The sequence below is a fragment of the Herpailurus yagouaroundi genome, unplaced genomic scaffold (genome assembly GCF_014898765.1).
Source record: "Herpailurus yagouaroundi ecotype Mexico unplaced genomic scaffold, PumYag 28, whole genome shotgun sequence".
Classification (NCBI taxonomy): domain Eukaryota; kingdom Metazoa; phylum Chordata; class Mammalia; order Carnivora; family Felidae; genus Herpailurus; species Herpailurus yagouaroundi.
The window spans coordinates 142,871,657-142,881,614 of NW_024412376.1; the positions used below are offsets into that span (position 1 = coordinate 142,871,657).

At 33.9% G+C, this 9,958-nt stretch overlaps 1 long non-coding RNA gene across 1 annotated transcript in view; it reads right to left on the reverse strand.

The window, feature by feature from the left end:
* Window positions 1-3,745: 3,745 nt before the first annotated feature.
* The window catches only part of LOC121033190 (uncharacterized), a 10,592-nt gene continuing 4,379 nt past the window's right edge, over window positions 3,746-9,958 (reverse strand). Inside the window, exons 3-4 of the long non-coding RNA XR_005791773.1 lie at window positions 6,363-6,557; window positions 3,746-3,937 (exon numbers count right to left, since the gene is read on the reverse strand). This is a non-coding gene — a long non-coding RNA (uncharacterized LOC121033190). The remainder of the gene's footprint in view (window positions 3,938-6,362; window positions 6,558-9,958) is intronic.

Genomic DNA, 9,958 nt, shown 5'->3' on the forward strand with positions numbered 1-9,958 from the left:
TGTCTTTATCATTAAAAGATATAAGATGTTGTCAAATGCTTTTTATGCATCTATTGGCATGATCAAGTATATGTCTTTTATCGTATTAACATAATGTATTACATTGCTTTTTGTATTTTGCAACCACCTTTGCATTAGTGCAATAAATCTCACTTGGTCATGGCTTGCAATGCTATTTTTTACATGTTACTGTATTTGTTTTGCTGGTATGTTATCGAGAATGTTGAGAAAGTTCTGTATGTATTCATAAGAGATACTGCTCTCTCTCTTATATTTTTGTAAATTCTTTATCTGACTTTTGTATTATGTTAAAATTGGCCTCATAGAATGAATTGGCAAGTGTTGCCTACTCTTCTATTTTGTGGAAGAGTTTGTGAAAGATTGGTGTTAATTCTTCTCAAAACGTTTGGTAGAATTTAACAGTGAAGCCATCTGGTCCTGTGCCTTTCTTTGTGGAAACTTTTCTAAGTACTGAGTCAATTTCCTTATTTGTTATAGGTCTTTTCAATTTATCTATTTCTTATAGAATTAACTATGGTAATTTCCATCTTTGTAGAAATTGGTCCATTTCCTTTAGTTTATCTAATTTGATGACATAGACTTCCCTTATAAGTCTGTTTATTCCTGTAAGGACAGTGGTAATGTGTCTTCTTTCATTTTAGCCCTCTCTCTCTTTTAATAGCTAATTTAGCTAAATATTATTCTATTGTGTTGATCTTTTCAGAGAACCAAATTTATGTTGATTTTTGTCTATTTGTTTTCTATATGCTCTTTCATTTACTTCTACTCTACTGTTTATGACTTCCTTCCTTGCTTGCTTTAGGATCCTTTGGTCTGCTGGTTTTAGTTTAAGGTGGAAAGTTAGGTTATTGCTTAACTGTACATGTATTTTTTATAATGTAGGCATTTGCAGCTGTAAATTTTCCACTGAGAATTGATTTTGCTACAGCTCATGAGTTTCCGTACGCTGTGCCTTCACTTTTATACATCAAAAATTATTTTCTAATATTCCTTGTGATTTATTTTTGATCCATTGGCTGTTTAAGAGTGTGTTGTTTAATCTCTATTTATTTATAAATTTCCCAGATTTCCTTTATTGATTTTTTCCATTAAGACTTGTTCTATGGGCTAGCAAATAATCTATCCTGGAAAATGTTTCATGTGCATTCTATTCTTTTTGGTCTACAGATATACATCAGGTCTAATTGGTTTATAGTATTATCTGAATCTTCCCTTTCCTTATATATCTTCTATCTATCCATTATTGGAAGATGAGTATTGAGGTAAATTCATTTTTAGTGAATTGTCCCTTCAATTCTGACAGTTTCTATTTCACATATTTTGAGCTCTATAATTTGGTTCATGTGCATTTATACTGGTGTGTATATACTTTTGCATCAACTCCTTTTTAATATAAAGTATGTTTGTTCGCTCTAATAACAAATTTTGTCTCCAAGTCTATTTTCCTTGTATTAGTACAGCCACCCGAGCTCTTTTTTGGTTACAGTTTTCATGGAATATCTTTTTTTCATCCACTGACATTCAATCTATTTATGTCTTTGAATCTAAAGTGTATCACTTATAGACAATATATAGTTCTATCATGTTTTGTCACTTTTTCTTTCTAACCCATACTGCCAAGCATGACTTTTAATAGAAATTTTAAATCTATCTACATTTAGCGTAATTATTGATGATGTAGGACTTATTTTTTGCCATATGTTCCTGGCTATGTGTGTGTGAGTGTGTGTGTATGTCTGTATCATATTTTTTTTCTTGTATTCCTGCATTTTGCCTTTTGTGTTAAATTGGTACTTTCTAGCACACCATTTTATTTCCCTGTCATGTCTTCTACTATAATTTTTAGTTATTTCTTAATAAAATTCACAGTTAACTTAATTTACAAAACTCTAGTCCAGACTAATACCAACTTGAATTCAATAGTGCATAAAAAATTTTCTCCTCTATATCTCAGTTATCTTCCCTCTCCTTTGTTCTGCTATTTTTGTACAAATTACATCTTGGCTCATTTTATGCCATCAACACATTATATAGTTATTGCATTATGAAGTTGCCTTTTAAACAGTTGTCTCAGATAGAAGAAGAAAATTTATTAAAATATGTCTTTTACATATTTTTACACTGTCTTTTACATTTACCTATGTAGTTACATTTGCTAGAGTTCTTTCTTTCTTCATATGACTTAGAGTTACTATCTAGTATCCTTTTATTTCAGTTTGAAGGATTCCCTTTAGTATTTCTTTATGGCTGGTTTGCCAGTGACTACTAAGTCTTTCAGTATAGAATGCTTCATTTTTACTTCATTTCTGAAGTATCATTTTGCTGGATATAGAATTCTTAGTTGACTATCATTCTTTCAGCACTTTGAATATGTCTTCTCACTTGCCTCCTGGATTTCATGGTTTCTGATGAGAAATTAGCTATTAATCTTATTAACAATTCCATATATATAATAAGTCACTTTTTTTTTGCTGCTTTCAAGATTATCTCTTTATGTTTGCTTCAGTGGTTTGGTTATAAATTATTTATATGTAGATCTCTTTGAATTTCACCTACTTGATATTAGTTGAGCTTCTTGGATGTGTCAAATAATATTTTGTTTTTGTTTTTGTTTAATCAAATTTAGTAAGTTTCCAGACATTAATACTTGAAAAAAATTCTATCTTTTTTTAAAATATACATTATGTGTCCTCAGACTAGATAATCTCAAATGAATTTCAAATTTGTAATTTTTTTTCCAATTCCTCAAACCTGCTATTGATGCTCTCCATTGAATATTTTAGTTGTGTTTTCAAGGCCAGAATTTATATTTTGTTCTTTTTTGTATCATGTCTAGATCATTATTGATACCTTCTATTTGGTGAGATGTCTAGATCATTATTGATACCTTCTATTTGGTGAGATGACATCCTCATATTTTTCTTTATGTTTTTAGACACGGTTTCCTTCAGTTCTCAGAACATATCTTTAAAAGCTGATTTAATGTCTTTGTCTAGTAAGTCCAACATGTTGGCTTCCTCAAGGATACTTTCTATTGATAAATCTGTTTCTGTGTATGAGCCAAATTTTCTTATTTCTTTGCATCCTCATAATTTTTTGTTTCAAATTGGACATTTCTAATAATGTAATGTGACAACTCTCTAAGATAATGTGAGAACTAAGGTTTCTCTCCCTTCTCAGGGTTGGTTGTTGTTGCTGTGTTTTTGTTGTTGTTGTTGCTTGTTTGTTTTGTTTTGAATTTTTGGCTTGTTTGTTTCATATTTTTTAACTAAATCTTTAAAGCTTGTGTTCTTTGTCATGTGTAGCTACTGAAATATCTGATTAACTTAGTGGGAACTTATTGGACAAATGGATAGATATTCCCTTAATAAGTCTCCTAGTCTTATCTGAAAGATTATACATATTGGAACATGTCTCCAACAGGTGGTTGAAAACTCTATCTTAGCTTTTATTTCCTAATTTCTCAGATTCTCAAGGTCAGCCAGTGTTGAGTTCAGGGCCTTCTCAAGTTTTTCCTGAGCTGTGCAGAGCCCTGTGTACCTATCATTCTATTCCCAGAATACTTTTGGTGTTTTTAAAAGGCCCTATGAATATCTCATTCCCTGGCTTTTCATTTTAAGCATTTTGATTAACTCCTTGTTTGGCCTCACTGTTTCAGATAGCTCTGAAAAGAAACAATGATCTCTAAATATTTGCAACACACACCTCCAAAGAGAAGCCTTTTCTCACTGGGGGAGCTTCAGCTCAGGTCAAATACAGCCATGTTTACAAGTAGAATCTTCCAGGGAATCATCAGACAAAAATTATTCATTTATTGAGGACGAAACTTTGAAGGAGCATCAGCCTTTCCTTCTCCCTCTGCTATTTGCTAGAATTCTGGATTTCACCATGTTTGTAGGATGTTAGTTTTGGGCTACTGGAGAGAGAAATGGTAAGAACAAGATTAAAAAAATGCCAAAAAAAAAAAAATATTGACATTGAGATTCAGCCTTTTTTTTTTTCTTTTTAATGTTTGTTTATTTATTTTGAGACAAAGAGAAGGAGCATGAGCAGGGAGGGGCAGAGCGTGAGAGAGAGAATCCCAAGCAGGCTCTGCACTGTCAGTGTAGCTCCCACAAATCCATGAGATCATGACCTGAGCTTAAATTAAAAGTGGGACATTCAAATGACTGAGCCATGCAGTAGTCCCACCTTTTTTCTCGTATTAACCCCTCCTCAATCTTCCTAGAAGCCTTCTAATTTCTAGCAGACAGAAGAAGTTGATTTTTGCCATTTTTTTCTTACTTTTTAAAATCTTTTTCTTGCTATTATGGGAACAGAAAATTTGAAGTTCCTTAATTGACTTCTGTGGTGTTTTGTTTTGTTTTGTTTTTGCTGATATAACTCTATCTAGCCACTAGTTTCTTAAGGCATTCATGTAGGTGCCAGTATTACATATTTTTGTATTACAAACGTTTTCAGCAAGGTGGGGCCTGGTTTATTGCTTCTTTTCTCATATGATATGGAGATTTTGTTATCATGAGCTCTTCTGATCAATTTCCAACTCCCGACATGGACCGTCAAGCAAATAAATGTTCATTATCATCATATTATGAAAGTCCATTCTTTTTTCATTTCGTAAGAGTATATAAATCCAGTTATTTCCATGATAGTAGCTAGCAATTTGTTTGGAAGCAACGACTTATAGTATGAAGACTACTGCTGCTTCAGTGACAATAGCCAATTTTACTTAAAATCTATAAGGCTCAGCTCCTTCAGAGGTGAGATAAGAGCACTCTGGCTATTCCTTATACTTGTTGTTGCTTAGAAAAAAATAAATAAATAAATCATTCGTGCAAACCATATAAGTCATGTATAAGCCCATAACTTAACATTACTTATTGTTGTTGTATTTCCTAAGTTGTTCTACTTCTCTTATATCTTGTTCCCTCACTGAATCTATTTTATGACTCAGTTTGTTCCTCTGACTTAGTATTTGAAAAAAAAAAAGAAAGTGCTTTCAAAAGCGTATCACATTACTGGGGCGCCTGGGTGGCGCAGTCGGTTAAGCGTCCGACTTCAGCCAGGTCACGATCTCTTGGTCCGTGAGTTCGAGCCCCGCGCCGGGCTCTGGGCTGATGGCTCAGAGCCTGGAGCCTGTTTCAGATTCTGTGTCTCCCTCTCTCTCTGCCCCTCCCCCGTTCATGCTCTGTCTCTCTCTGTCCCAAAAATAAATACATGTTGAAAAAAAAAAAGCGTATCACATTACTAACTTGGTTTTCCTTCTACTCTGGCGATTAGTCATTTACATGGCATGAGTGGAGAGTAAAATTACTCTGCAAAGTGTAGCTAAATGACAACTGTTACCTTTGTCATAAATTTCACCTATGTTTGATGTGGTATGCACAAAGACATAAAGAGAAAATATAATGAGTTGTTTTTCAATCTCATTTTCTCACTTAGAACCATTAAGGGAAGTAAAGAGTTATATTCTGTATCAAAAAGGATTGCATTTATATTCTTTCATTTCGAAAATAGGTTTCTCTCTTTGAAATGGAAACAGTTTCCTAACTTAAAGTAGGTAATTACACACTCCATTAAACAAGTAATTAACAGATTACAATTTGAAAAAAAGGAAAACTTGAAAATGAGCAATTCGGATTCTGAATGTGAAGAGTAGCGTTATAATTAGCATAATACCTTTAGAAATAGATTAACAAGTACACAATAAAAGTGGAAGAAGAAACAATCTGTTTTCTCCATACAGATCTTACACAACAAATAGTATTTCATGAGTCAAACATCAGCATGATTTTAAGAAAGCTTGGTCTTGGATGTGTTGCTATAGTACTCTAAAATTCAAAAATATGTTGATGTATAAAATGTTTGCTATCCTAAGAGGCTATGCTCTTCAGAATCAAATGTTTTAAATTGTCTTTCAACAATAATTCCCCGAGGCAAGTGGTCAATACTAGCAAGCCCGACACGTGTAATTCAAATTGGTAATCTGAAATTTCAGAAACAAACAAACAAAGAAATAATAAATAAATGAGACTCAGTGTCATATATGTATAGTTCATTTTCACTACAACATGGAAAATGTGTATAAAGGGAATTTCAAGGAAACATACACACTAAGTCTCCATTACCCTGCCTTTTAAGAAAAAGCAAGAAAAAGTATCTATGCTCAATGGGGAGAATGGTCCACTCTCCTTGCTAATTGACTCTTGAAGAAAAAAATTAAAAGACTGGGTAACTGAAGGCACCACTGACAGCTTCCAAGGGTAGTGATAAAATAACAGCCCAAATAACCACTCCTACAAGAAGATTTTCTTTTTATTCATACAAAATTCTGGGCTAACCTTGATATCCCAATCACTGCAAGAAGAAAAAAAAGTAGAGGGTTCTTCAAGTTGGATCTTCTGATGAAACTACCAATAAGCTCTTTATTACCTCCTGGAAAAATCATGAGTGGGGCAGAAGGTGTCATCCAGTTTAAAACCTGTGCTTTTGACAGAGATCCGAAAATGATCTCTTTTCTGAAATCTGAACTGACCCTGTGGAGTAAAAATAGTTCATTTAAATCATTTTGGGGGAAAAAAAAAGTCCATCAACTGTTTTGCTAGAACCCATATGTTGTTTTCATTCCATATTGAAAATAAACAAAACAGATCACTCTAAAAAAAGAGGTTTCCTCCTACTAGCATACTAAAAACAGACATTCAGTAAGTTCAAATCTGCCAGCGTGGAGATGCCACTGAGAATGTCAAACAGCTACTGACTTTTGAGTCATCATTCCTTCATGGCAGTGAAGAGAAACTTCTGGTCGCATGTTACTATTGCATTTGTCTTAAAATATTGGTTTCTTAGTAAAAAAAAAAAAATAGTCGTTTGAATTGAGATATCAGATGCTTTCTAAGTAAAAGTTAAATTCAGGTCAGGTCAAAGAAACTTTCTTAACTCAGTTAAGAAAGGTAAGAAGTTCTGCGACTCCCTTTATAGCTCTACTTCACTTGTGCTAATTATAAACTTCTGTTGTGATCCTACGCTAATATTTAAGTCTTATGCATATCAACATATATGTAGGGTTTTTCTGGAAATGTTTATTTAGTGACTACTTCCATAAAAGTCTATAACTCATGCTGGCACAGATTTCAGCTATTACAGCATATCCATTTAGGTTCTGATAGTACAAGACTTGTGGGAAATGGGCTCAGCAGGTTGAGCGATTACTCTCTGACATATTACTTAGGCTTGTTTTTAAGGTAGGGATGCAGAGGGTGGCCAGTATAGAGCCCATCCACCCTGAGTTTTCTGCATATAAAGAATGACTTTTCTCATAAATCATATCGCATTTCATAACAGCAGATAATGCATCATCATGACTGTCCTCAAAGTGGCAAATTCAGGATTTGTTCACAAGAAATCACTGCTTAAGTGCTATGCTTATGCCCTAAGCATTGTGTTTGAAATTGAAAACTGAATTAGAAATACACCAGAGCCTTAGGTCTTGGGCATAACTCAACAATGACAACCACTTTTCCAAAGATCAAGAATACTTTGGAAACTATATCAATTTCACAGGGCAATTCCAGGCAAAAATTTCCTGAATGTAGATTTCTCAACAGGTTTCGGAGTTTCCTTCTTTCTCATTTCAACCATCAATTTTAGCAATCACATGTCTTCTTCAGTTATTTTGATATAGAAAAAGTATCCAGTATCTCTCTATCCCAGGTCATACCCTTACGCAAATACTAATGCTCTGAAGATAGTGCTGATTTCAAGGACCCTCTAGAGCTGATTGTAGACAGAGACTGGTGGCCAAGATTTACCAGATTTCTTATAGCTCAAATTGTGGCATATTCACACACAGTCATCAGTGCTGGTGGGGCGCGAGTGGGCAGAGGTTTTAATGAAACCTCAAACCATCTTCAACCATCTCCACTTAGACTTAGCGAGGGTTTACACAGTGCATAGAGAGATATTCTGGAAGCTTCATGTCTGCGCTGTTGTTAAAGTACTAATTTTAGCCAATATTTGTGGTGCTTGGGATAGTTAAATTTTATGTGTCAACCTGACCAGGCTATATTGTCTTGTTATTGATCAAATACTAGCCTAGATATTTCTGTGAAGTTGTTTTGTAGATGTGATTAACATCTACAATCAGTAGACTTTGAATAAAGGAGATTACACTCCATAATGTGTGTTTCATCCAATCAGTTGAAAGCCTTAAGAGCAAAGTTGAGTTTTCCAGAGAAGACAGAATCTTGCCTCAAAACTTCACATAGAAATCCTGAGTTTCTACTCTACTGGATTGCGGTATGGATTTTTGAGTCAAGACTGCAACGTTAACTCTTGCCTGAGTTTCCAGCTGGCACAAATGCCAACCCATACAATCACATAAGCCAATTCCTGAAAGTATATCTGTTATTATGGATATGTATGTGTCCCATTGGTTCTGTTTCTGTGGAAAACACTGACTGATACAGAGCTATCACAAAGTAGAATTCTATTTTATAACTATGGTCAGAGGTAACTAATACACAAGGTCCAGAATACAGATGGGACCGTTTAACAACATCAGTGTTAATTTTTTGTGAAACAATTCTTTCTAAATGACTGAACACAGCTGAATATAATTAGAAACATCCAGATAGATGTTATTAATTGTTCACTAGAGTATTCATCAGCTCTAGAGGTGAAAGAATGTTATTTGTGTTAAAAAAAAAAAGTCATTGAGAGTACTTCATCTATGTTCAATACTATGCTAAATTCTGATACAAATGTGAAAGATCTTTCCAAATCTATGGTGTTCTTAGTCTAGTGAGACAAATAGATGGCAGAACAATGAAAAGGATGTCCGGAACAATATTCTAAGCAGAGGGAATATCATGTGCTGAAACATCGTGAAGAAAATAAGCTAATGAGTTTGACAATCATGAAGATAAATGAATGTTGAGAGTATATGCACATGTGAGCATATTGCTGAGGAACCGAGCTTGGTTGGTAGACCACAGTCAAAATGTCTGAGCCTTATTTCTCTTATGTACAATTGCTTTCTGGGGCAAAGAAGCAGAGGTGTTTTTATGGAAATCAAAGGAACTTATTTATAAAGTGATTAACATACAGTATTCACTTCAAAATATGGTAGCTTTTGATATTTTAATTGATGAGTAGCTTTGGTTATATTTTAGTTGACCTTATAAAGTATTGTCTGGCAGATATATAATGTCTGGCACAGTGATCACTGAGCACATGCCCCTTCTTCACCTTCGTATCACTACTGTTGGCTACTATTTAGGCTCTCATATGTCAAGCACTTATCACCATGTCTGGTACTTAGTAAAGGCCTGGATATTGATAGTTAGCTTTCTGAAGACACACACCAACTTGAATCTTTTCAATCCACCAATCACTTAAGTGCTTCTTTCGCTAATGTTCAAAACCTTTAATGGAGTGACTTCAACATAATGCTATCACCCCTAACTAGTTACATAACAAAATGCAAAGCCAGGTTTTTGACATAAATAAACAATAAATTCAGGAATATGAGAAACCCTTTGACAGTGGGTAACCACTTGTTTGGGAATTGAGGCACCTGAGTTTTAGAGCTAGCTATAGTACCAACTGATTCTTACAATATTTAAGTTTTAAAAAAAGCAAAAAAAAAAAAAAGTACTGAAATTGTTTGAATTGTAAGTTCACTGTCCTAAAATGAACAAATTGAATTAAATGATTCATAAGGTCTCTTTTGGCTCTAATATTCCAGGATTGAAGATGTTTATGCCCTGTGAGTCATGTATAGGCAAATCTTACCAAAAGGAATTATAGCATGATACCGCTAAATCACTGATGTCCAAGCAAGTGTGATGAGACTTAATTATCTTGGGATCATAGTATCAAAGAAAAAAAAAAGAAAAGAAAAGAAAAGAAAAGAAAAGAAAAGAAAAGAAAAGAA